General features: G+C 44.9%; 2 protein-coding genes across 16 annotated transcripts in view; one reads left to right on the forward strand and one right to left on the reverse strand.

The window, feature by feature from the left end:
• The window catches only part of LOC120371899 (connector enhancer of kinase suppressor of ras 2-like), a 581,536-nt gene extending 562,851 nt beyond the window's left edge, over positions 1-18,685 (reverse strand). Inside the window, exon 1 of the mRNA XM_039488337.1 lies at positions 18,245-18,685. The gene's annotated coding sequence lies outside the window, so the exon portion shown is untranslated. The remainder of the gene's footprint in view (positions 1-18,244) is intronic.
• A 64-nt stretch (positions 18,686-18,749) lies between these two features.
• The window catches only part of HDX (highly divergent homeobox), an 82,302-nt gene continuing 73,304 nt past the window's right edge, over positions 18,750-27,747 (forward strand). For 2 of the 15 annotated variants that reach the window (XM_039488348.1, XM_039488352.1), the window contains exons 1-3: positions 19,678-19,715; positions 20,616-20,705; positions 23,164-23,224. The gene's annotated coding sequence lies outside the window, so the exon portion shown is untranslated. Of the gene's footprint in view, positions 19,236-19,677; positions 19,766-19,787; positions 19,816-20,012; positions 20,181-20,607; positions 20,706-21,294; positions 21,407-23,163; positions 23,225-27,747 lie in introns of those variants that run through there. The other 13 variants (XM_039488353.1, XM_039488357.1, XM_039488349.1 and 10 more) reach the window with 12 other exon arrangements.

Below are 27,747 nucleotides of genomic sequence, written 5' to 3' on the forward strand. Positions count from 1 at the left end.
TATCTTGTATAGGAGGTCATATTAGATGGGCTAATGGCCCCTTCTGTCCTTAAACTCTACAAAAAGATCAAAGTTAGGCATTACACTGATAAATGATATTATTTATTTTTAAGTTCAAGGATGCCCAGTATCGTGATATGGGTGCATGTCACAATACTAAAGTGGTTCCATAAAGATCTTTAATATAACTTCCTAAACTTCCACAGTAGCTGGTCCAGCTCCCCAGCAAACACTATAGATGGCAAATGGCAGCTTGAACAATAAGTGCCTGGAGATTCAAAGACCCATATAGGCATTTGAGGTGCAAAACTCTGAACAAGGTGATGTGTTTAGCCTTTTTACTGTAAATGTATCCAGGTTCAGCATCACGTTTTTTCAGAGAGGTCAAGCTCTGGATGCAAATGTATCCAATGTTGCCTGCTGTGTGTGTCAACCTTGGAATAGTCAGTCAGCTAAAACAATTCTTTCTGAGTACCCTTGTCATGATGGCATTCTGGAAAAGAGCTCATCTGTGAAGTAACTGGGACCCTAAGCCTTTTAAGGCTTACAGACAGTAGAAAGTTACTTGGATTTCATCCAGAAGTGAATTGGCAGGCAGTGTAGAATATAGAGCAAAGAAGCAACATGATCCTTTTGATCTGTCCTACCTAAAAGGCAGACAGCTACATTCTACACTACCTGAAGCTTTTAAGTGCATCAGAGTTAGTCCCAGATAAAGTAAGTTGGAGTGGGCATCACTTTAAGATAACAAAGGCATTGGCTAGGCCTTCATCTAGAAAGATTTGGCATACTATCTTGGCCAAACAGAGATGAAAAGGGAATTTTCTCGATACTTGGGCTATCTGAAAGTTCAGAGAAAAGAGGCATCTAGCAGAAGCCCAGCACAACTAATTACTTTGAGAACAGGTGGGCAAGTGCCAACATTTGGAAAAAGAGATGTAGTTTTTTGCCATTACTTTAAAATTCTCTCTTTCAGGACCATACCCTTACAAGGCAATGGGTTCAGTGACCTAATACGTATCTTTCAAATTGCTACTGTATCTATTTATGTCTGAGACACAAGTAGGTAGAAACAATACCTGAGCATCTCAATCTTTTATGTATTTATCCTCCTAACACCTCTGTGAGGAAGGGAAGGGCTATTATCCCCATTTTACATATGGCAAACTGAGGCAACGAGGGGGTAAATGACTTGCCCAAGATTACACAAGAAGCCTGTGGCAGAACAGGGAACTGAGCCCACTTCCTAGACTAGTGCCATTAATCATTGGACAACCCTTCCTCTTTCTAACTTCTCGCCTAGCTGTGCTATAATAAATTGGCAAGTGTATGGTTTGGATGGAGTAGAAGAACAGATATTTCACCTCATCTCATGTAATAAGGGCGACACATTCTGGGGTTATCCGAGGTGCCAAGGGCAATCACTACCACCTGCTTACAGCAGGAGGGAGTCCTATCTGTGCTCCAGCCTTTGGCTACTAGAAATTCAGGCATGCAGCTCTGAGATCCACAACCTCAACTCTTTCCCTATGCAGGTTAGCAATGCATACACTTTAGTTTGTCTTCTGGACACCTGCAATGTACTGATCTGCAGCCTCTGTGGAAGCAGTGCATGCCTGTTCCCTGGTGCATGCCTGTTCAGCACTCTCCTTAGCATAAGGCATTTAGATGTGCCTATAGTAAAACCAAACTGAAGATTATTTAACAGAGCTTGAGGTAGAGATTCAAATTAAGGCAAATATAAAGGTTTTGAAACATAAGGTTGCAAGTAAAACAAAAATGTGAGACAATCTATAGCCTATATTTATAAACAAGTTACTTCCTAGTCTAATAAGGTATTTCTCACCCAAAGGTTAGTCCTTGCAGCACTTGTCCAGCCCAGAGAGCTGGGATCCCTCTTTCATGAGCTACCCCCACTGGCAGAGAATCTCCACCTATAAAGGATCACAACTTGACCCACTGCTTCTGCTCTTATACCTTGGCATTGTCTTTTAGCCAAGGTGGGGGCTTCTCTTCAGAGAGCTCTCCAGGGGTGTGTTTTTGTAAATGCTCAAGTCTCCACCTGGTCCAAACAGCAAGCAAAGGACATCCCTCCTTCTTATGGCTGACTGGGTTAACTCTGGGACTCCTCTGCCTCAGGTGGTAAGTTTCACTTCCAGTTTTGGAAAATAATATCCTACATATTATGTAGCTAAAATTGTTTCACATACAAACATCTCGCAGTAAGTGTGACAACCAGCTAGTTCTTAGCTCTCAGCAGAGGACACACAGTATTACCCTCTTCAGTGTAATATCAAGAAAATGATCCGACACAGATGTAATATACCTGCCAGAGCATGTCTGTGTCACAATAATTAATACAGTTAGTCACAGAGGGCTTATGTTCCCATGAGAGGCAGTACCAGGGATGCGAGTAAATAGCATAAACAGTCCTTCGGAGTAAATCACTCAGCTCCTGGCTTAAGCAACCAAGCACACTGCATATATTTACATATGCATTTTTGTCCAAAGCATCAAGCTGAAGTTCAAAACAAAAATCATGATATATAGCTGCTAGCTTCAAGGATGTCCCAAGGCTTTCATGATCGGTAGCTTTTACTCTTAATTCCCCTTCTCTTACCTTCCCTCCCCCAGAGTCTATGCTTCTCAATTTGCTTTTCTACACTATACAACTGTAACCCTTCTGCCCCTCTGAGTTGGCAGCAACAAGGGCCGGGTTCAGTATCCAGGGGTTCCGTTTCAATAACACAATGCAAAACCGGCTCGAGCCCCCACCCAGTGACCTGGGACAATTACCTACCACCCCCCCGGGCGCCTCTAGGAGGCAATACTTCCCCACTCACAAGCACGAAGTCTGAGTGTAGCAAAATCCTTTTAATAAAGGAGGGAAACAATGTGGCATCACGTTGGAGAGACACCACAAACAGGACTATACACAAACCATAAGCAAAAACCCACCTCCAAGTACATTTGGCACTGTCCTTAGGGTCTTAAGTCCAATCACCCCAAAGTCCAACAACCCAAAAGTCTCAGTCTCCGGTCAGTGCCACCCCAGAGTTCAAAAGTTTATCTGCAGAGTTTTACCCCCCCCAGCCTGGGTGGAAATGGGGGGGGGGCACACAGGGTGTTAAGGGGCACCTTACGTGGGCCAGGGCCGACTGCCCCGCTTCTCCGTGGAGTTCTGCTGCAGCCTTCACCACGACTGGCTCCACTCCACCAGCTATGCCGCTCCTCCAGCAGACCCGTGAACCACGTCAGCCGTCCCCGACAAACCGCTCCACACTGCTCACTGTTCCATGGGCTGCTCCAACGTGCTGCAGACTGCTCCACTCTGCCAGCTGCTTGGTGATAGATCTTCAGGCTCTCCCACTACTTAACACAGCACTCAGTGATCTTAGCTTAGTAAGCTTAGCTCTTTTAGTGATTTCAGCTCCTAGTGATTTCCACTTGTAGTAGGAGAGCCCCACTGCCACATGGCCCAACGTGAATTCAGGTCAGCAGCCTCTAGATGGACTCCTAAAGGATTCAAAATTAGCTCTGCTCTTTAACAGTGGAGAGAGAAGGAAGTGCAATTGGTGTTCCAGGCCCTCAAAAGGGGCCCATACCATCAGGTACACACACCAGTCCCCAGCCTCTCTCCCTTCACTGGGTTTTGGAACCCCTGTCCCTTGTCTGGCAAGTACTATTTAATGTAGGTTGAGTCATTTCTGTCATAAAGCAGTCTCATAGTTCCTCATTCACATAATTAAGGTAACAGCCTTTTTTTCCTTCCTGCCCCAATAACAAAGAAATTGGGGATTCCACAGTGTGAAAATAACCTTCCCATGCTGCTGTGTGTTATGCTAAGTGGAGTGGGTTTACCAATGCAAATGCACATTCCTAAAATTCCTTTGCCCACTCCTCATAATGTACCACCAGATGTCAGGGTAGGGCTCATCCTGACTCTGCTTACATCCTCCCCCCAGCCGAGAATTTGTCGTCCCGACAAATCACATTCCCTACTATACCAACTTACTGGTCCCCTCCAAAGGGCCTCAGATAGCCCACTTTAGCTTTCACAAACCTGTGTGCTAAAGGTATTGGCTCCTCACTAATCACCCCAGGTGCATCGTAAGTTAGCCGTTTCACTGGTCTTATTACTCTGTCTCGCCTATGAAGAAACTCTGTTGCTGTGGTAGGGGGGACATCCTCTTGAGTGACGGATGGGGAGGTTTCCTGTGAGTTCCTCGGATACTGGCATAGGCCCCTGCATTTCTAGTTCTAACCGTGGAGGATCGAAGGTGCTTGGGACATCTTCCATCTGTATGTCGCCACTGTCCAATAATCTGTGTAAGTCATTACATGGGGGTTCCACCAGTGGCTCAGGAGTGTCAGGAATGGGCCTAAATACTTCTGCCATAGGGTTTAGGGCGGAAGAGGAGGTAGTCTCTTTTGATTCAGCTGATCGAGACTGCAATCTTGTCTTCATCCTAGGATACACCATGGTTGTGTCTTCCTCCTCAGACTCACTCTCAGATGTGCTGAGTAGGGGTAGGTTAGCTGCAGGAGGCTGGCTGTCCACGTTGGGAAGTGGCTTTGGTACAGCACCTTCGTTCTGCCCAATTGCCCTGTTGTGGCCCATCTCATAAGGGCTGCCTACCAATTCCCCCACCGGGAGCAAAAGGTTTCTATGCACGGTTTTTGTCTGCCCTGGACCCTCTTCAGGTTTGATCTTGTAGACCGGCAGGTCTCCTAGCTTTTCCATCACCAAGTAAGGTATTGCCTTCCATCTGTCAGCAATCTTGTGTTTGCCAGCAATACCCAAATTTCGCAGCAGGACTCTGTCCCCTGGCTGGAGCTCTTGCGGACGTACTCTAGCATCATATCGATGTTTGTTACGATCTGCATTCTTCTGAGCTGCAGATGCAGCTAAGTGGTAAGCATCCCGCAGCTTTTCTCGTAGTCGAGATACATATTGCTGATGGGTTTCATAGCTATCGCCATCCTCTGATACACCAAAGCACAGGTCTATGGGTAATCTTGGTTCTCGCCCAAACATCAAGAGATATGGGGTGACTCCCGTAGCATCATTCTTGGTGGCGTTGTAGGCGTGCACCAGAAATGCAACATGTTGGCTCCAGGTTGCCTTCTGCTCTGGCCGCAAAGTCCCTAACATATCTAACAGGGTTCGGTTGAACCTCTCTGGCTGAGGGTCACCCTGCGGGTGATAAGGCGTTGTCCTCGACTTTTTAATTCCTGCTATCCTCAGCACCTCCTTCAGAAGGTGACTCTCAAAGTCGTCCCTGATCCGAGTGTATCCGGGCTGGGAATCCATAAACTGAGAAATATTTTTCCCAAAGTACCCGGCGACAGTGGTGGCCCTCTGATCACGTGTGGGATATGCCTGCGCATATCGCGTATAATGGTCGGTCACAACCAGAATGTTCCCAATATTCCTCTTGTCCACTTCTAAAGACAAGAAATCAATGCAAACCAGCTCCAGAGGTTTGTTGCTGGTAATGTTCTTCAGATATGCAGCCCTCGTGGGCAGAGTTTTCCTTTGAACACATCGAGCGCAGGTCTCACATTTCCTGCGAACATCTTCAGCCATCCGGGGCCAATAGAACCTACTTGGATAAGTTCCAGGGTCCTCTCCATCCCTAAATGTCCAAAGTCATCATGCAGGGCCCTCATGGCCAGGCCTCTGTACTCTTTTGGCAGCACTAGTTGGTTCCGTTGCCTTTGTAGAGGGTCTGTGGTCACACGGTGTAGCACTCCTGAATCAGTTTTAGCTTGGTCCATTCTCTCAATAGTAGTTTGCCCTCTGGGGTAGGTGGGACAACCGCAGCTGGGCCTCGCCTCCCTTTTGGCAAGTAGCGTATCACGAATGTCAATATCTTGCAGCTGGGCTTCCTGCCAGTCAGCCGCATTGAGCACGGGCAAGGGAGATTGGTCCAAAGCAATATAGTTCACTGAAGCAGAAGGCACGCATTCAGGGGGCAGTCCCAAAGCTTCAGCAACGCATCCATGAAGGCTCTCATGGGCCTCTGGCTCTCGGCGACTCACACTGCAAATAGCTCTCACTCCATCCGTGGGTATCACAGCAACTCCTGGTGCTTGTGGACGCCTGGACAATGCATCTGCATCTACATTGCTTCTCCCTGATCGGTATTGAATGCTGAAGTCATAGCTAGCCAAAGCGGCCACCCATCTTTGCCCTGTAGCATCCAGTTTAGCACTTGTTAACACATAAGTCAGTGGGTTGTTGTCTGTCCACACCTGGAACTGAGCACCATACAAGTAGTCTCGAAATTTCTCAGTGATGGCCCATTTCAAGGCCAAGAACTCCAGCTTGTGGGTGGGATAGCGTGTTTCACTATCAGACAGTCCTCGGCTGGCGAAGGCTACAGGTTTACGCGTGCCTTCCGCCTCCTGGTACAGTACTGCTCCCAGACCCTCCAAACTGGCATCTGTATGCAGGATAAATGGTTTGCTTGGGTCAGCAAAGACTAGGACAGGGGCATGAGATAGGCAAGTAATGATTTCTCGAAAAGCCTTTTCACATCTCTCATTCCACCGTGGCCCAAAGGGTTCGAAGGGGCCATAGTGTCTCTGCACGGAAGGCCTTTTATTCCTGGTCTTAGATTTGTTCTTGCTGGACTGATATCCCCTGGTAAGATCATTGAGGGGTTTTACAATTGTAGCATAGTTTTTTACAAATCTGCGGTAGTAGCCACTAAACCCAAGGAAAGTCTTGAGTTCTCTGTAGTTGCTTGGACGTGGCCATGTAGTGAGGGCTTCTATTTTATCAGGATCAGTACTCACACCCTCTTGGGACACGATGTGGCCCACATACTTCACTGAGGTCCTGCAGAACTGGCATTTGTCAATTGAAAGCTTCAAACCATAATCCTCCAACCTATCAAGCACTTTAAGAAGTCTTTCTTCATGCTCTTCCAAAGTTCTTCCAAACACAATCAGGTCATCCAAATAAACTAACACTTGCAGTAAATTCATGTCTCCCACAACTTTCTCCATAAGACGTTGAAATGTGGCAGGTGCTCCAGAAATCCCTTGGGGCATGCGTTCGAACTGATAAAACCCTAATGGGCAGATGAAGGCTGTCTTCTCCTTATCTTCTTCACCCAGAGGGATCTGGTAGTATCCACTCCGAAGATCCAACACAGAGAACCACTGGCTTCCCAGTAAACAGTCTAAAGCATCTTGGACTCGAGGCATTGTGTACTGATCAACCACTGTACGGCGGTTCAGGGTGCGGTAGTCAATACACATCCGGATTTTCCCATTCTTTTACGGACCACCACAATGGGTGAGGCGTATGAGCTGCGGACTCTGTAATGATGCCATTTGCAGCCAGCTCTTGAAGATGTTGTCGCACATCTTCCATCTCGAGAGAGCAAGCCTCCTAGATCTCTCTCGGAAAGGTCGAGTCATGTAGTCTGATGTTGTGCTCTACTCCTTTTGCACATCCCACATCCCACTCATGCAGTGAGAACACCTTGGGTCTTTCACAAAGTTTCCTCCTCAGGCGATCTTTCCACTCCTCCGACAATGGTGAATCTCCAAAGTCAAACTTTGCTGGGTCTATTGTCGGAACTTGAGTCTCGCACTGGGGTTTCACAATTGATTCAGGCTCGAAGAGGTCTGCTATCTTTTGTCCTTGCTTCACAACAACATCTCGACTTGTTTCATTAGCAATCAGTATAGTCACCTTTTCCTGGGCTTCAGCAGGTAGGGTTATGACTCCACTGGGGACCAGCACTCCTTCCGGGAGCTCTCCTTCAACTGGCTGCTCTATCATTGCTAATGTCCCTTTACTGCCTTTCAGCCTGGTACTCATGACAAGCACCTCTTGCTCTGTCCTTGCGGGCACTACTAAGGGGGTTGTGCCCATGTACTTCAGTGCCCCAATCGGTAGCTCAGATGTCTCCGTTTTAGCACTCTCAATCTTCCTATAGGCTTCAGCACAAAGCGTATGGATCATCAGGGTACTCAGGTACTGGTCCCCAGCCCGTCGTCTGCAGTAATCCGAGCACCTTGAAGAGACTGGAGTTGGTCCCTATCAGCACAGACACATCAGAGGTCCCTTTAGGGTCAGGGCATATTAAGGCAGCTGTGTCTACCTCTTCCGTTACCCCAGCAACCTCCTCTGGGAATTCCAGGTGCACTATGACATACCCTTGGTAGGGTATTCATCCATGCTGAGGCCACACAGACCAATGCCAGTCAGTGGCTGTATAGGCAGGTGCCTAAGCATCTGTTGGTAGAATGACTGAAATATAATAGTCACTTGAGATCCAGTGTCAAGCACGGCTTTACACTCCACCCCTTCAATCCTCACCATGACCTCTGCTCGTGGCCCTATCAGTCCTGCAGGGATCCCAGCTGGACGGTCTCTTTTGGGGGAATCTTCAAATCCTGTAGGTCTAGGTGGTCTCTGTCCCCAGACCTTCTGGCCGCTACTGGGTCTCTCCCAACTGCTCCTCAGCTTTTCGTACACTAAGGAGGGGTTCTCTTCCTTATGGCAGTTAGTAGCACTGTGCCCATCCTGACCACACCGATAGCAAAAGAATTGCCCTTTCCCCCTTCGCCGGGGTGGGACAGTGGCTCTAGATACTGACTTCTCCATTGTCACAGTCTGAGGCTCCTTATTCCTGGAAATCTTAGCTCGGTCAACGGTGCTTTGCAGCTCAGCTATCCGTTCTGTCAGGACCTGCATTTGTTGGGCAAGTTCCTCTGTAGTGCTCACCATCAGTACACTGGCCATTTGCAGTGGCGTTGTGCTGGCTGGTTCCAATGTTTGGGCTTCCCAACACTCGCTGGCAGCCTGCCTTTCTTCCTCTTCCCTGACCTCCTTTATCAGCTGGGAGTAACTTGGGGGATGATCCTGCCGTTCTCTTAGTCGGAGATGAAGTAGGATCGGGTTCTGATACCAAGTCCCTCTTACAACTTGAGCCAGTCTGGTCTGATCCATCTGCTCAGCAGTCACTGCTCCCCTCATAACAGCTCTCTGAAGCAGTCTCTCCAGCCTCTGTATATAGGCTGAAATTTTCTCACCCCTTTCCTGTCGGGAATCAAGGAATTTACAGTAACTGTCTTCAGGGCTCTCTACGCTCCCAAAGGTATTATCAAGGGCCTCTAGGCAGTCCTTCACACTGACCTTAGGGTCAATGAGCTTCAGGGTGCGAAGTACATCTAATGCTGGGCCACTAAGGCTCTCTATTAGACATCTTCGCTTTTCTACATCGGGTACAGCCCACTCCCGCAGCATTTCAGTGGTATGCTCCAACCAGGGTTCAAACTCCTCTTCCCCAGCAAATAACCTTAACTTACGACAAGAGTTTGACGTAGCATAGGCCAACACAATCTTTTCCAATATATGCCCCAGTGCTTGTGCCCAATCATTGGCTGAGGCTGCCGCCCCTGAGCTAGGGGCTGCAGGACTGGGGCCCAACAAATCCGACATATTAGCCATTATACAAACAGTAATTCCCTCAAAATATAAAGACAATTGTTTCCCAATACAGTGGAACACTCAACAGGTGCTTGCGAGGGGTACTGACCCAGGGATCCCGGACGAGCCCCCAAAAATGTAACCCTTCTGCCCCTCTGAGTTGGCAGCAACAAGGGCCGGGTTCAGTATCCAGGGGTTCCGTTTCAATAACACAATGCAAAACCGGCTCGAGCCCCCACCCAGTGACCTGGGACAATTACCTACCACCCCCCCGGGCGCCTCTAGGAGGCAATACTTCCCCACTCGCAAGCACGAAGTCTGAGTGTAGCAAAATCCTTTTAATAAAGGAGGGAAACAATGTGGCATCACGTTGGAGAGACACCACAAACAGGACTATACACAAACCATAAGCAAAAACCCACCTCCAAGTACATTTGGCACTGTCCTTAGGGTCTTAAGTCCAATCACCCCAAAGTCCAACAACCCAAAAGTCTCAGTCTCCGGTCAGTGCCACCCCAGAGTTCAAAAGTTTATCTGCAGAGTTTTACCCCCCCCCCCAGCCTGGGTGGAAATGGAGGGGGGCGCACACAGGGTGTTAAGGGGCACCTTACGTGGGCCAGGGCCGACTGCCCCGCTTCTCCGTGGAGTTCTGCTGCAGCCTTCACCACGACTGGCTCCACTCCACCAGCTATGCCGCTCCTCCAGCAGACCCGTGAACCACGTCAGCCGTCCCCGACAAACCGCTCCACACTGCTCACTGTTCCATGGGCTGCTCCAACGTGCTGCAGACTGCTCCACTCTGCCAGCTGCTTGGTGATAGATCTTCAGGCTCTCCCACTACTTAACACAGCACTCAGTGATCTTAGCTTAGTAAGCTTAGCTCTTTAGTGATTTCAGCTCCTAGTGATTTCCACTTGTAGTAGGAGAGCCCCACTGCCACATGGCCCAACGTGAATTCAGGTCAGCAGCCTCTAGATGGACTCCTAAAGGATTCAAAATTAGCTCTGCTCTTTAACAGTGGAGAGAGAAGGAAGTGCAATTGGTGTTCCAGGCCCTCAAAAGGGGCCCATACCATCAGGTACACACACCAGTCCCCAGCCTCTCTCCCTTCACTGGGTTTTGGAACCCCTGTCCCTTGTCTGGCAAGTACTATTTAATGTAGGTTGAGTCATTTCTGTCATAAAGCAGTCTCATAGTTCCTCATTCACATAATTAAGGTAACAGCCCCTTTTTTTCCTTCCTGCCCCAATAACAAAGAAATTGGGGATTCCACAGTGTGAAAATAACCTTCCCATGCTGCTGTGTGTTATGCTAAGTGGAGTGGGTTTACCAATGCAAATGCACATTCCTAAAATTCCTTTGCCCACTCCTCATAATGTACCACCAGATGTCAGGGTAGGGCTCATCCTGACTCTGCTTACACAACAAACCCCAGGGACTGTCTGTAGTGAAAGAAAAAACATACCACAATTAGTTAATTTTAAAAATCCACTGATCTTGTTTCCTTCTTTACCTCCCCCCCTTTACACTTTTCTATTCCACTTATTGAATACAGACTTCTTAAGCTTCAGCTCCATCATGAACTTGTATACCTAGGCAAACTTCTACTACTGTGAAGTACAATTTTTTTTATGTGGCCACAAGTGTGTATATTAGATTAAGTGTGTATATATATATAGGTTCACAGCTGCTATTTCTATACTTTGTATCAAACAACCAGAAATATATATATATATATATATAATATATATATATATATATATATATTTATGGTTGTTTGATACAAAGTATCGAAATAGCAGCTGTGAACCTATATATATATATATATATATATATATTTCTGGTTGTTTGATACAAAGTATAGAAATAGCAGCTGTGAACCTATTCTCAGTCCAGAACAGGAAAGAACCTTTGACATGTTTCATTCTGTATTAAGGAAGAGTATTTTATCAAAGAACATTGTTTCTTCTTCTTCTTCTTCTTCTTCAGGGAATTTAAGAGAGATTGTATCATTCCAAAGCAGAAAACCATGGTGATGATGTGATGCTCTGTACCTCGGGGGAACACCTACCATGTTCATCTTTATGAAATGATTGTGTGGTATCCAATGCAAATTTGTCACGTTGGGTGTCTTCAAAAGGCTCATAATGCACTGAGCATGGTTGTTATAGTGATATTATAGTAATTGTTACAGTAATGTTATAGTAAGGTTATAGGTTATAATTTTATGTATATAGTTATGAAGCTGAAAATGTATCCTCATGGCTTAAAGCAATCCCATGCAAAAACTCTCCAAGAACAGAGAGGCAGTTCATACCTCATCAGGGCATGGATGGGACAAACCCAGCGCAGCCTCACAGGAGCAATGGACACGGGCTTAGGCAGCAACAAAAGAATCTGTTAGACCCTCGAGGGAGTGACCCCCTTCCTTTGATCAGTTTGGGACTGTGATGAGGTAATGCTCACCTGACTCTTAAAGGGGTGGGGGCAAAGCTAAGAGGAAAGAAAGGACATGATAAGAGGGAGAGACATTTTGCCATGCTCTCTCTTCCACCTACATCTACAGACACCACCACTGCCAAGTGACTGAAACGCTGATCAAAGAGGGGAACCTGACTGAAAAGTAACCAGCCAGTCCATGGTGAGAAACATCTAAGTTTTTAAGGACATTGAAAGTGTTAAGATTAGCTTAGCGTGCATTTTGCTTTTATTTCATTTGACCAAATCTGACTTGTTATGCTTTGACTTACAATCACTTAAAATCTATCTTTATAGCTAATAAATCTGTTTGTTTATTCTACCTGAAGCAGTGTGTTTGGTTTTCAGTTGTCAGAGGCTCCCCTTGGAATAACAAGCCTGGTACATATCAATTTCTTTGTTAAATTGATGGACTCATATAACCTGGCAGCATCCAGGGAGCATAACTGGACACTGCAAGATGGAGGTTCCTAGGGTTGCGTCTTGGACCAGAGATATTGGCTAGTGTCACTCACTTGCAAGTAGCTGGGAGCAGCTTATATGCCAGAGGCTGTGTGTGAAAAGCCCAGGAGTGGGGGTTCTCACAGCAGAGCAGGGTATGGCTGGCTCCCAGAGTCAAGGATTGGAGTCGCCTAGCAGATCACTGGTCCAGACAACACCAGAGGGGAACATCACAGATATTTATACAACATGATACATTTTAAAACCATTGTGGTTCCCCTGTCCTCAGGTAATAAGAGGGGAAATGTGTCAAAATTTGGATTCTTGGCTCTCTAGCTCAGTACTACAAGAAATTCCCAAACAAAGTTTTCTGTGATGTCCTCAAGCGTAGAGGTTTTTACGGGGGTTGTTTTATTTTATTTTTTCATACCGAGTGTTTAAAAGCTCACTGGAGAAGGAAGGGGAATATATAAAGGGAAAGCAGCAGCATAATAATAGATTAAGGATTATTACATACAAAATGTATGGACAATAAATAAGGTGACAAGCTTGTTATAAGTCTTAATTAAAATGTGTAAACCACTTTGATATCCTCAGATGGAAAACGCTACAGGAGTGAATAATTATATTGTCCCCCTACTGGCTGTTTTCTCTAACTATATCCTCTTTCCATTCAGATAGCTGAAATACATCTGCTTGTGTGCCATCCTGCCAACCAAGTCAAGATTTTCTAGGGCCAGTAGAATTTGGGAGTGATTATCAAATTGTCAGAAAAAGAGGCAGTGGTACCTTATTCTATCCGGAGTATATGAAATTGGAGGGGGCATAGATCTGAACTCCAGCCCTCCATTATATTTAAAGGGGTAAATGTTCCCTTCATAGAATTGTGGTAGCTGAAGAATATGGGAGCATCTTGGTGTCCTCTTCCTAGCTAGTACCTCCCTTTCTTCTGCAATCCGGTAGTTCCTTTGGCTAGCATAGGGTCAAGATCCAGGTATAACACTTGACCACAGTTTGTGAAAATGACATGAAAAGTGTTATCACTATACATTAAGGGAAGACAAGGAGGGGAAGAGGTGCTATTTGCTTTTGCAAAAGATATTCAGACAAATATTTTAACTATTAAAGGATGAGTGAATTAAATGTATATTGTCAAACATCTTATAAAGATTTTAAAATAATAGAAGATGTCCTCCCAACAAAGACTAAGGAAATTACTTTTGAATGAAAAGACTTCAAACTTTGGACATAGATGGGTATGCCAAACGTGTGGTGAATTTCTACAACTCAGATCCAAACCTCTAGAAAGAATGGGGAATATTATTATGATTTAATAATTATACTGCATAGTACCAAGAGCCCCAATCAAATTGGGGTCCTTTTGTGTTTGACACTATCACCACATACAAAGACATGGTCCCTGCCTCAAAGCATTTGTAATCTAGACCCTCCACCTGCAAACACAGATGTCCTTAATTTTAATTTTTCTCCCAAAGGGGACATGTAAAATTAAGTACATGAATAATTGTTTGCAGGATCAGAATCTTTGGCTGCAAAGTCTACACTTAAGGCTCGTCTTCACTACGGAGGTAAATTCACCTAAGTTATGCTACTCCAGCTATGTGAATAAATGTATAAATAGACGCTCTCCAGTCGACTTCCCTAACTCTTCTTGGGGTATGTCTACACTATGAAATTAGGTCAAATTTATAGAAGTCTTTTTCTAGAAATCATTTTTATACAGTCGATTGTGTGTGTCCCCACACAAAATGCTCTAAGTGCATTTAGTTGGCGGACTGCGTCCACAGTACCAAGGCTAGTGTCGACTTCTGGAGCGTTGAACTGTGGGTAGCTATCCCACAGTTCCCTCAGTCTCCACTGCCCATTGGAATTCTGGATTGAGATCTCAATGCCTGATGGGGCAAAAACAGTGTCGCAGGTGGTTCTGGGTACATGTCGTCAGGGCCCCCGCTCCTTCCCTCCCTCCCTCCGTGAAAGGAATGGCAGACAATGGTTTCACGCCTTTTTTACTGGGTTACCTGAGCAGACGCTCAGCTCACCATCACGGTATATCTCCTGGGTGCTGGCAGACATGGGTCTGCATTGCTATACAGCAGCAGCTGATTGCCTTTTGGCAGCAGATGGTACATTACGATTGGTAGCCATCATCGTCGTACTCCTGGGTGCTCTTTTAGCTGACCTCGATGAGGTTGGTCGGAGTGCCTGGGCAGACATGGGAGTGACTCGGCCAGGTCATTCCCATTTTCTGCTGAGCACCCAGGAGATGACAATGGCTAGCAGTCGAACTGCACAATCTGCTGCCAGCCTAAGATGTAAAAGATAGATGGAGTGGATCAAAACGAGAAATTGACCCGATTTGTTTTGTGAAATCAATGGCCTGCTAAACCCAGGAGTTTGAGTTCAATCCTTGAGGGGGCGATTCTGTGTGACAGTTGTTTGTGTTTCTCCTTGATGCAAAGCCACGCTTTTTGTTGATTTTAATTCCCTGTAAGCCATGTCGTCAGTCGCCCCTCCGTCCATCAGAGCAATGGCAGACAATTGTTTTGTGCTTTTTTTCAGCGCAGAGCCAGAAGCTGCAAAAGCAAAACCAGACGAGGAGGCGATGGCAGCGCGGTGACGAGAGTGATGAGGACATAGACATGGACATAGACTTCTCACAAACTATGGGCTGGGCAATGTGCACATCATGCTGATGAGCTCTGCATGGTTACCTGTGATGATCAGCTCGCCACGCTGGCCAAACAGGAAATGAAATTCAAAGTTTGCGGGCCTTTTCCTGTCTACTTGGCCAGTGCATCTGAGTTGAAAGCACTGTCCAGAGCGGTCACAACGGAGCACTCTGGAATAGCTCCCAGAGGCCAATACCGTCAAATTGTGTCCACACTACCCCAAATTCGACCCGGCAAGGCCGATTTCAGCGCTAATCCCCTAGTCGGAGGTGGAGTAAAGAAATTGATTTAAAGAGCCCTTTAAGTCGAAAAAAGGGGCTTCATCATGTGGACAGGTCCAGGCTTAAACCGAGGTAACGCTGCTAAATTCAACCTAAAATTGTAGTGTAGACCAGGCCTTGGAGAGCTGGAGTACTGGGGTTGACCGGAGAGTGCTTTGCCATCAATTTAGTGGGTCTTCACTAGACCTGCTAAATTGATCCCTGCTGCATCAGTTGTCAGCCCAGAGTAGTACAGGATCTGGACCTAAGAAAACAAGTGACATACAAAAAGTGGGGGAGGATATAATCAAACATATACAATTATATACATTTGGGGCTTGATTCTCTGCCTGGTCTCAATGGGGAAGGAAGGCTTTCAGGGAGCCATTCCCAGCTCTCTGATGCTCAGCTGCAGATGCCATGAGGTTCTTCAGGTACCTTAAGCCAGAGGAGAATCAGCCATAGTGCAGCTTTTGTTTATCATGCCCCCTATCATTTCCTCTCCTACTATGTCTGCCCTGTTCCCTTACACTGGGGGATGGTTCTGGTGTAGGAGGCAGCAGAACCATCACCAGTTTTATCCCAGCAGTAATGCACCATGAAGAGGGAAAATTTCCCAAAGGGAATCTCCAGGCCCTTTAGGTTCTCTTTATGTTGTATAAGTGTAGGTAGCACAGAATGATATTGGGGAACTGGAGAATCTGGCTCTTGAAATTATAAATAAATAAAATAAAGTGAATTCAGCTATTGCCATCTGCTCCTCAACTAGGCTTTATTATTTGGCTAAGTCCCTATAGATGTTGCAGAAGAGGTGTATCTGGAGGAGGAATTTGAAGGAAGACATGATGGAGCTTTTTACAAAAGCTTAACTTATAACACTAATGGGAGTGCTTGTTTTTGCTGAAAAATTGACAGACTTATTTTAATACCTCTAGAAGGATAGTTTGTGCTCAAGCAAGTGTACTGAATACTTTGACATACATATGCAAAAATCTTGTGACTAGAAACAGTAAAATTATACTTCGAAAAACTTCAGGTAGCATGAAAATATAGTTGCAAAATCTCAAAATCAGTGTTTAAATTTATGCAACTAAGATATTACACGGTAGGCCAGCAGATGGCATATTATCTTATTATATCACAGTAGGAAATATTCTCATTATCCTCACAATAGAAAAACTAGTAGAAAATTTGAATTTCCCACACATAAAAATGCTTACTTTACACATAGCCTTGTACTGCCTGTTATATGATTTTTTTTTATTTTTGTGTGTTTTATAAGCTCATTAAAATGAAATTTTGTCTCTCTCAACTGTCTCAAACGAGATTATATTTATAAAAGTTATATTTAGGTATATTGTCAGTATTGTTTTGCATCTGTGTTTAACAGGTTTAAAATGATTGATTTTGTGTAAAGGTCTCTGAAATGTTAAAGCACAGAACAATCTTACAGCAACTGAAAAACCTTCCAGTTGTTCACAAAGTAAAATCTACAAATCTCTCTCTCCTATGGGAGAAAAGCTATCTACTGGATAATAGTTCCCTCTGCTTACACAAGCAGAAAACTCCATTTAACCCTAAGAAAAGGGTATATATAGAGATGATTAATTATCATCCTAGGTCCCAGTTTGGGCCATCGGAAATGTTGCGTACTGATGGGTTATTACAGCTTCTAGAAATGTACATTAAAACAGCAAAATATGTTACTAGCTTAAGGGACTCAATCATAAATTCAAAAAACAAGAACAAAAATCATGTAGACTCTCCATTCCATATAAAATAATTCTGTATGGATTCATGCCTTTTTAAATTTTGCTAGATGTTAAAGGGTTCATTAAAATTAGAGTTATTTTAGGAGCTATAAAATAGTTGTTCATTTGAGACCCCACAGAAAAATCAATACGAACTCAGTCCTGCAGCCCTCGGAGGCAAAACTTCCATTACATTAAATGAGTTTTGCCTGCATAACAAGTACAGAATTGAACCCACTCTGAGATGCAGCTTTGTCCCTTTATCAGAGGCTCCCTTATTCTGAATACATTGCAAGACAGTTTTTTAAATATCTTAAGATTTTTCAATGTGTGTTCTAATAAGACATTTAGTCTATTACAGCTTGCACAAATCTGGAAATATTTTCTCTTTTTGATTATTGTTTTATACATCATATCTGAGTACTTAAAACTTTCTTTCACTAACATGCATTAAAAATAAATTCTGAATGTGTATGATCTCTAAATTTGTAATCTACAAGCTAACCTGCTGTCTTACACTACTGATGCACATTACTTGTATCCCTATTACACTGACCCTACATATAATACATGCTTTCTTTGGCCCCATTACTGCAAAGTTTTATGCCCAAGTACTCCAATTAAAGTTATTGGTACTAATCATGTGCATAAAGTTAAGCCCCTGCATAAATCTTTTTAGGATCAGGGTCTTCGAATGTAAGCTCTTGAGGCAGGGAGCCTGTATCTGTCTGAATTTGCACAATAGGCCCCTAATCTTGATTGGGACTTCTGGGTGCTGCTGCGATATAAGCAGCAAATAATAATTTTACATGACCTTTAATGATTCCAAAGATTTTTCTCTAGCCCCAATCCTGCAAACAGATGAACTGGTAAGGTGCTGGTAAGGAGACCATGCTTGTGCGTGGTCTCACTGACCGCAGTGTGTTCCTGTCGTTTCAATGCGTCTTCAGGTGAAGGTGAGGGTCTGCATCAGTGTGGCTCTTTGCAGGTTCAGGATTTCTATGAATACAGCCACCCCCGGGATGGTGAAACATCACCTTAACAACAGTGGAAACCTTAAGTGGTGGGGAGGCTGAAAATAGTGAGACAAAACACTTCACTTGTATGAGAAGGACCACAAGACTTTTGATGCCCACATGAAGCAGGCAGGGCTTTGACGTTGAGTCTCACCTGAAAGCTACAAACAAAACGTGATACCAGACTTCTCTCTCGCAAGTGGACGAAGGGGTCAGTTGCCCCTACTGGAAGGCAAAGGAGTCGGTAGGAAGGCCCAGGTATTGCAGCCCTCCCAACTGCCCCCAGGCGCGGAGGGGGGCAATAACAAGGGAGGAAGATCCACCATTGCCACCGCGCAGGGCTCCTCGCCAAGCCAAGCAGGGCTGCGAACTCCGCAAGGCCGCCGGGCCAGTCCCGTCCATCCCCCAAGGGGCCGGGCACGTGAAACACTTGATTTCTCCCGCACCCACGACCGGCGCCACGCGGGGGAAGCGGGGCTGCTCCCTGGGAAAGGGGGGGGGCGATGCCGGCCGGGCTCGCACACGCGTGACGAAGGCGGCGGCAGCGCGCCGGCCAAACTGCCACTGCCGCGCGGTGATGAGCGCGGCAGCGCACAGGTTCCGCGGCGGCGCCCGCGGCCCAGGCAGGCAGGCAGGAGCCCCCCCGCCCCGCGCGCGGCAGGTGCGCAGCTGGGGTTGCTGCGGGGCAGGGGCGTTCCCACAAGGAGGCGCGGGGCGCAGCCCGGCCCCCGTAGGCTGGGGAGGAGGCAGACGGCTCCCGCTGCCTTCCGTCTGTGCCCCGCCCCTTCCCTGTGCCTCGCACTCCGATCCCGAGCTGGGCGGGGCTGCTTCCTGAGGCAGGCGACCCCCTCCACCCCCTGCAGCAGCGCGGCTGTTCCCTGTACTAGCCTCCCCTCCCCTCCCGCCTGAGGCGGGCTGTTCCCTGAACCAGGCGCTCCCCCTGGCGGGAGGGGCGGGGGCAAGGACTGTCCCGGCCGGCGCTGATCTTAGGCTCCCATTGGCCGCTGTCTGCGCTGACGTCACGATCATGATGAGAATTAATGATCGGAGGCGCTGATTTCATTGTGTGACGCCGGGACCGACCCAGCCGAAACCGGCTGAATCCGGAGCCCCCCGGACCAACTCCGCCCGCCCCGCAGAGCACGGTAAGTCCGGCACTGTGCGCGGGGGGCGGGGTATGTGTGTGAGCCCCCACGGAGGGAGGGGAAGCGCTGAAGCGCTCAGCCTGGGCAGGCAGCCCTGGCTGGCGCTGGGGAAGATGCCCCTTGGCTGTGGGCCTGGATGTGGGGGAGGGCGGCCGCTTGGGCTGGTGCTCGTAGAGCAAACTCAGGCACGCATGCGCCCTACGGCTCGGTTCTGCTGCGGCAGACGCTGGCTCGCCCCATCCGCCGTTGTGAAGGAAGTACGCATGCGTACGACCGATGTATTCTCGCATGGGCTGACAGTTGCGCATGCTCTGAGGTTGTCGAGCGCTGCTGGACTGAGTGCGCATGCGTATTCACAGTCACTTGAGTGATTTCTGACTTTAACCGGCCGGAGTGCGAGGCGCTGATTGCAGCTCCGCGCACGCGCACGTCCTAGTGGTTGGGCAATGGGCGTTTGCACAGTGAAGGCGTCTTTGAGCGGTTGGAAAATCTTGCGCATGCGCAATGAGGGCCACTTGAGTTGCCATATAGTGGGCTCGTAGGACTTATTGACGCTGTTTTCTAGCTGCAATCGTCTAGGGTCAGGGCAGGCTGCGTGGGTTGGGCTTGGGGGTGGCTATCCTGCCTGCATCCCCTTTCCTGACTTGGCTATGTAAATAGTCACTGCTGGTAGCATGGCAGTCTAGGCAGTGGGCTGCAGCTGTGTACAAGCTCCCTGGGGCCATGCAGTGGGGATGATGGGGGTGGCAAGAGAATAATTCAAAACTCATTCTCACTTGTCTTGGGGCAGGAGGGGTTGTGGAGGGTGCTGTGTGCTCTCCTTGAGGTGTAAGAGAGCACCTGCAGAAGGTGGGGTGGTGGTGGAGAGATTGGGCAAATAACATTGCTCCAATTGCTGCTGTTGTGACATTTTAGCCCTTGGGTGTTTGCTGGTGAAGAGAGATGGTGGGTGGCATGCAGGTCTTCCAGCCTGTGTTTTGAGGTGCTGATGGTGTGACCCTTGGTTTAGGAGCATCAATATGCAGTGGATAAAGAAAATCACTTCATGCTGCATCCTAGAAGCCTGAGATATGTCACCCTGTTTAATAATGCCCTTGATACTGTAATGCGTTAAGAATATGCACAAGTTACATAAGGAATTGAGTGACTACATGGGGAATTATTACTGCATAACTATGTTTGTAAAATTCCCTGTGCAGATGAGCTGTGAAATGTCTGAGTAATGTATTTGCTTCAGAAGGAGTACTCGTGTAAAGTTATGGATATGTTCAAACTTTTGCAAGATGCAGGCCTAAAGAAATACCTGTTTTGGTTTACTTTAAAATGTTTTGATCAGATTTGCCATTAATTACCTATTTTTTAACCAACATTTTGTTGCAGAAGCTGAATGTCAATCTTTATGTTTTAGTGTTTCTAAACGAAGATCCTGTTTTGTGGTTCTTAGCAGTCAGCACATCAGACTCTTAAAAGGTTTATAGCACTATCTTCCCATATGCTCCTTTAAATTATTTACAAGTAGTTAATTCTGCAGATAGAGTAAACTAAGAACCAATTACTTTTTGCTTTGCACACAAGTACAGCCACTATTTTGAGTAGTGAGTAAAGTAAGAACGGCCATATTGGATCAGACCAATGATCCATCTAGCTCAGTATCCAGTCTTCCACAGTGGCCAATACCAGGTGCTTCCGAGAGCATGAATAGAACAGGCAATCATCAAATGATCCATCCCCTATTATCCACTCCCAGCTTCTTGCAGTCAGAGGCTAGGGACACTCAGAGTATGGGGTTGCATCTCTGACCATCTTGGCTAATAGCTATTGAGGAACCTGTCCTCCATGAACGTATCTAATTCTTTTGTGAACCCCATTATAGTTTTTTGCCTTTACAACATACCCTGGCAATGAGTGCCATGGGTTGACTCTGGGTTGTGGGAAGAAATACTTCCTTTTGTTTGTTTTAGTCTTGCTGCCTATTAACTTCACTGGGTGACCCTGATTCATGTGTTATATAGTCTACTTTCTCCACACCATTCATGATTCACTTGAATTTATCATGTAGGCCCTGATCCTGATAAGATTTAAGCATTGGATATGCCTACTGGACATAATGGGACTACTCATGCTTAAACTTAAGCATTTGCCTAAGTGTCTGCAGGATACTTCTTACTACAGTATGTTTTTTTGCATTTCTCTCAGATTGGACATGAAAACAGGCTAGCCTACCATGAGAACTTTCTGACTTCTGATAGTATTATTCAAAACAGCTTTCATGGAAAAAAATTCTATTGGTATCTATGTTTAGTAAATTGTCTTAGAACTTTTTTAAAACCTAAATTTTAGGCAGACCTTTTCTGATCATGACCTTTTAAAAGAACATACACCTTTGGAGCAATTGTAGTTAATTGTTCCTTGCTTGTTTGGAGTATCATAATTTTATGAAGTAGGCAATGATGGTGCAAACTTATGCACAAGCTTAACTTCAAACAGGTGACTAATCCAGTTGATGTCATTAGAACTTTCATGAGTAAAGTTAAGCACATGCATAAGTGTTAGCAGGATTGGGGCCAACTCGAGTTGGATACACACATAGAAACATTGCTCAGCTTTGATAAAGAAATGAGTTCTAAAAGTTAAAATGCTGGTAGTTCAGTGGCAGTAGTCTATTACACAGTGAGTACTTTTTGGTTGTGAAAAAGGATGTTTCTATACTCCTAGTCAATATACAGTAAAAGCTGTTTTATCTGGCATGTTGGGGGAATGGCGGGTGCCAGTAAGTGAAAAATGCTGGTTAACTAAGAGAGAGGGAGTTTGGGTGTGGAGCTGGGGGTTGCGGTGCAGGAGGGTGTGTGAGGCGAGGGCTCTGGGAGGGAGTTTGGGTGCAGGAGGGGGCTCAGGACAGCAGGCTGGGGCACGGAAGGGGGAGTTGGGTGCTGGATCCGGGAGGTGCTCACTTTGGGCGGCTCCCCGCAAGCAGCGACCTGTCTCGGCTGCTCCTAGGCGGTGGCACGGCAGGCGGATCTGGAAACTGTGTCCCTATACCAATGGGAGCTGCAGAACTGGCGCTTGGGGCGGGGGCAGCATGAGGGGCCCCCTGGCTGCCCCTGCTTCCGCGAGCTGCACTGAGCTGCTGCATGAGCGGAGCAAGGCAAGCCTGGCTGGAGCACCAGAGCGGGGAAAGCCCAACCCCACTCCCCAGCAGGAGCTTGAGGGCCATATTAAAAGGTACGATGGGCTGGATGTGGCCCACGGGCCATAGTTTGCCCACCCCTGGCCTAGGAGCAGCCAGGACAGGTCACTGCTTGTGGGGAGCCACCCGAGGTGAGCATCCCCTTTATCTGGCACCCTGCACCCCAACCTGCTGCCCCAAGCTCCCTCCCACACCTAAACTCCCTCCCAGAACCCGTGCCCTGCACCCCCTCCTTTGCCCCAACTTCCTGCTGGTCAACCGGACTATTAATTGGAATTTCAATGAAGATCAGAAATGCCAATTTAAAGAGTTTTCCAGTTGAAGTGCCAGCTCAAACGGCTTTTACTGTAGTTAAAAGCAACAGTATCAAATCAATTAGAATACCACGTTAGTTTCTAGTTATTTGGAGTTCTAATTATTATAGATAACTGCTGCCTCTCCTTTATGTAACTCGCAGAATATATAATATTCAGGTTCTATTGAATATTATTGTAAGTTGGGTCCCTTGTATGCTTGCATACAGACTGTGTCCTGCATTTTTTTTAACTGATTTTATGGCAAACGTAGAATATAAAACTTTTGAACTGTTGACTGGGAATTGAAAGGGAAGCGAATTAATATAATTTTAAAATGCAGGGCTCTAATTCTGTGGCTGATACTAAGCATCTGTATTGGCAATTTATTTTGTCTGTGTATGTATCTTTAAATAAGTTTTACTGATTGCAATTGTTTCATTTTTAGGTTTTTTTGTATCAGACTCTTTGGAGATTAGTATCACTTCTGGAAATCTGCCTTGTCAAAGGTAGAGCATAAAGAGTTGCATTGTATCTACTATATCTGCTTTGTGTATCCAGACTATAATAAATATGAGGGAATATTTACAGGCCAATATGTAAATTATAATAAAGAGAGAAGAATTCTGTGGGGTTAAAGTTAACCTGTAAAAATGTATGGAGTAGAAATGGCAGGGAGTGAGTACTGTACTTCAAGCCCTGATGTTTCCATTATATCCATTAATGGTAACACTCTGTTTTCTTGACTATACATATTAACTTAATCTGTGTTTTCTTTTTAAATTACGATTTCTTTGTTTAAGACTATAGAGGCTCCTAGCAGCTCCATAGTTAAGGTTGTGTTGAGTTTTGCACTGAAGTGTATAGCCTTTTAAATATAATTATGAGAAATCAATCTGAGCGATGGACTATTTGAAAAAGGACTAACTTTAATTTTCTATAAAAGCAGCAAAGAGTCCTTTGGCACCTTATAGACTAACAGATGTATTGGAGCATGAGCTTTCGTGGGTGAATACCCACTTCGTATTCACCCATGAAAGCTCATGCTCCAATACGTCTGTTAGTTTATAAGGTGCCACAGGACTCTTAGTCTGGATCTGTAAAAGCAGCAAACATGGCTATCCCTTTAATTTTCTAGGCGTTTTTTTCAAACTCCGAGCTTTCAGTATGTGTGTTCTAAAAGGCTTAACATATTTTTAAAACCATCTAGAGATCTTAATGCTTAAGGCTCCTATAACATCCCAATCTCAAAAGTCAGAAACTTGAAATTACACACAAGGCTTCATAGTTGAAAAACTGAATTCCCTTTCAATTCTGGGGGTTTGGGAGAGGGATGGACCTTAAAATACAAACAGTCATTTGACTGCTTTGTAGAACTGATGTAGCTTTTGCCATTGAGCACTGAATCTTCATGGAGGACTCCCATTTTCTATTGTCTTTTCGATGGCTCTCCTGCTGTGGTTTTCTCCTGAGACACCAAAATACACACCCTTTTGGTTCCTAATTATATGTCTCTAGGTTCCACCCAGTCTCCCTTATACAAAATACAAGAACCTTCCACAAAGGGAGCCCTAGTCCTATATACCAAATAAGATTATCTAAGGCTTTGTCTATACTACCAGTTTTGGTAAAACTTTTGTTGTTCAGGGGTGTGAAAAAACTACACCCTTGACTGACATAAGTGTCACTGGCAAAAGTGCTGCTGTGGACAGCACTGTGTTAGCAGAAGAGGCTCTCCTCCTGACATAGCTAAGGCTGCTTGTTGGGCGTGGTTTGATTATGCTGGCAGGAGAGCTCACTTCTGCTGTCAAGAGTGGCTACATTCTTAGACCTTACAGCAGGACAGGTGTAGCAGTACAGCTGGGCCACTGTAAAGTCTATAGTATAGACATAGCCTAAAAGTGGAGGGAGTGGTGGTCCCCTCAGGCAAGTCATAGGAGATTCACTCCATTAGGAACTTACCATCCAACAGGAGCTATGTGCTTTGTTTCTCAGGCCAGTTTACATGCATCTCTTTTGCCCCCCCCCCCCCCCCCCGTCCTAGCTCCTGCTGCAAATAGGGCACATTGACAGTTGGAGAAAGGGGGGGAGTTATAGCCAAAGATGCTTGAGAAATGACGTTTCAGCACTGCTGAAGAGGAAGCTTCTGCATGTAGAGAACCTACTGTGGTTCATGAAAGGTTGGGTACTGCTTGGGCAGACCTCATAAAAGCATTTAGATTTGACTGTTCATACTAAACATAGCTGCAGAGAAGCTGCAAGAGGATGGAGCTTGACTTTCTGGCCCCTGATACTCACCATCCTTTTTGCCTAGGTCAGTTCCTTGCCTGCCTCCCTGGTTCTTTGGTTTCACTTAGATCCCCTCACTTAACCTCCCTCTGTAGTCTGTGTTTTCTTTGTTTATTACATTTAGAAAAAGCCTCTCAAAATGAAGCAAGGGGAGTAGTGGGGTTGGTCATCCAGGCTCAGGATAAGTGAGTAGCAGGGGCTACTGAACTAGTAGGGAGACCCACTACCTAGCTTATATTGACTGTTTAGGTCAATCAGCTTTTGTCAAACATGGGAAAAGCAAATACAGATACAAATGAGTATGTCAGCACTGACATGTTATACATAAAACTGAGTTCTAAATTCCACTCTTGTAATACAATGTTAAAACAGATTATAAATGGTGTAAAATATAATTACGGTATTTATCAATTGTGCTTCGATACCATAACATTTAGCAAACATCACACTTGGTGAAAACAGTCTTATCTTACTAGCAAGATAGGCAAATGGTGCAACTGTTCTAATTATTTCCTCATTATCGTTATCCTGCTTCAAGAAAAAATAACCAGTGCAACCTCAACTCTCACGTCTTGTCACCTAAACATAATACCCAAATTCACAGCCTCTTCTGCTCTGAAGAAACTCCCTTTCAATTCCAGCTACCAACAATACAGACATCCAATTCTTCAGATGCACGCTTCACAGTAACATTATTTTAATCTTGCTGAAGTCAAAAGTCCATGTTTCTAATTTAAAAGCCTGAGATCCAAGTTGAGGGGAAATTGTGAGGAATTGGATATGTGCTTTATGGGAGGCTGTAATAGGAAATGGCGTGGGTTTAAACTCAGGAGTCTGTATTTGAGGCTGAGCTGGGTGTTTATGTTGTCTTAACTGCTGACCTTTTTTTAAAAAAAATGATTGCAGTGATAGGAAATGCACTAAAGCAAACGTAACTGTAAGTTAAAGATGTCTTGTGCATGGATTTGTACACAGATTTCCTCCTGCTTATCAGTGGACTTCCTGAATAAGAAGGTTAGAGGCTAAATAATAACCCCTCAGATTTTTATGTATCTGTAGCAATTATCTAGGTAATACAAGCTGATTATGTTTCTCAAAAGGAAATAAGTGAAATATAGACCTTTGAGAAACTGTAAAGATCTTAGAGAATTGTTTTCCATTTTATGGGTTATTCTTCATAAACATAGTTGTGGGAGTTATGGTTAAGAGATTCTGAAATTTTAAAGTTTTCTGCTGGAGAACTCTATTACAGTGAATTGAAGTTTTCTTCATAGTGAAATAGTGCCCAGTCTAAATGATGCATTTTAGAGACAGGAAACAGTTAAATTTTGTGAGGTTTTGGTATCAGCAAATATATTTGATATTGATTTTTCAGTTTTGTTTTCTGACAGTACTTGGAAGCCTCTTTATTTTAGTGCTCAGTTTTTAAGGGCAGTTATTGACTTCCAAATAAAACTGGATGTTTGTTTATGACAAAATCCAAGATAGTAAAATTGCACTTCTAATGAGCTGTCACTGTGTACAAGAACCTATGGCTTTTTATATTTTTAAGTAACCAATGTTGACCTATTTTACAGTAGCTGCTAGGCTTGTATATATATGATGTTTGTTTGCTCAGCATTTATTAATTTAACATAGACATTCTGTACATACTTATTTTTGTAGGCTTTAGGGTTTTTTCCCCTCTTCATGTCAGTATTTTGAAATCCTCATTAGTCCAAATATGGGAAATTTGACTCACTGCAGCTCTTGTATTTTAACTTAACTAAGGGATTCAAAAGAAAATGCTTCTCATTTTTCCTAGTGCAGCTCCTGAAAGTTAATATAGTTCCCTGAAATCTGATAACTTTATAAAAGTTAACATTTTAAATAGGTACTTGAGGCTCTAGCTATGAGTTACATAGCTATATTTCTGAAGTGTGAATTACTGGCAAAAATCCACTGTGAGAAGCACTAGGTGTAAACTGACTTCCAACTACACTTATTTTAATAACTGGAAAAGAAATATTGCTGATTGCACCTTGGATACTTTTAAAACCAGTATTAAAACAGAATGACAACTGGCGTACCTTGTATGACTGAATGTTCAGGGCTTTTCCTGTTAATGTCACAAATAGTGTCGCTTTTTGGCATTTATGCTCATGGCCAAAAGGATCTCCAAATGGAAAACTTTATTTTTGCTTACTCTTCAGTTCCTAAATTGAGACTAGCAAGATGGATGCAACTTTTTTTAAAATTCTCTTCTAATGTCTTATGACATAGTGTATTTTCTATCTTGCTATGAACATAGACTCCAAACTTTCCTCATTCCTGGGTTTTGCTTTACTTTTAACTCAAATAACCAATTATGAGCCTCAGTTTAAGCTTTCTCTCCTGTTTTGGTCATTTCTACGTTTTTCCTAAGACCTCCATCCCAGACTTTGGTTCATTTTTTCTCAGTCTTCTTGTATCATGGCTGAAACTAAAAAATCCACTTGCTAGTATGACTTAGCAGTAACTACAATGCAATATTCAAGCACTAATATCAGAATGGCTCAGCAAAGCAGCAGCCCTGTTACCATCCTGTTAATTTCCTTTGGGTTTAAATAATTTTGAGAGACTTTTTTGTGTTTTCATTGATCCGGTTTTCTTTCAGAATTTTATCACTGAAAATTTCAGCTCAGAGTCAAGTGGAACACTGCTTGTGCAACAAACTAAGTTGCAGGATAACCTAGAGAACAGTCTTCACATCTGCAGCTTTCAT

Source organism: Mauremys reevesii, linkage group 9 (assembly GCF_016161935.1).
Source record: "Mauremys reevesii isolate NIE-2019 linkage group 9, ASM1616193v1, whole genome shotgun sequence".
Classification (NCBI taxonomy): Eukaryota; Metazoa; Chordata; order Testudines; family Geoemydidae; genus Mauremys; species Mauremys reevesii.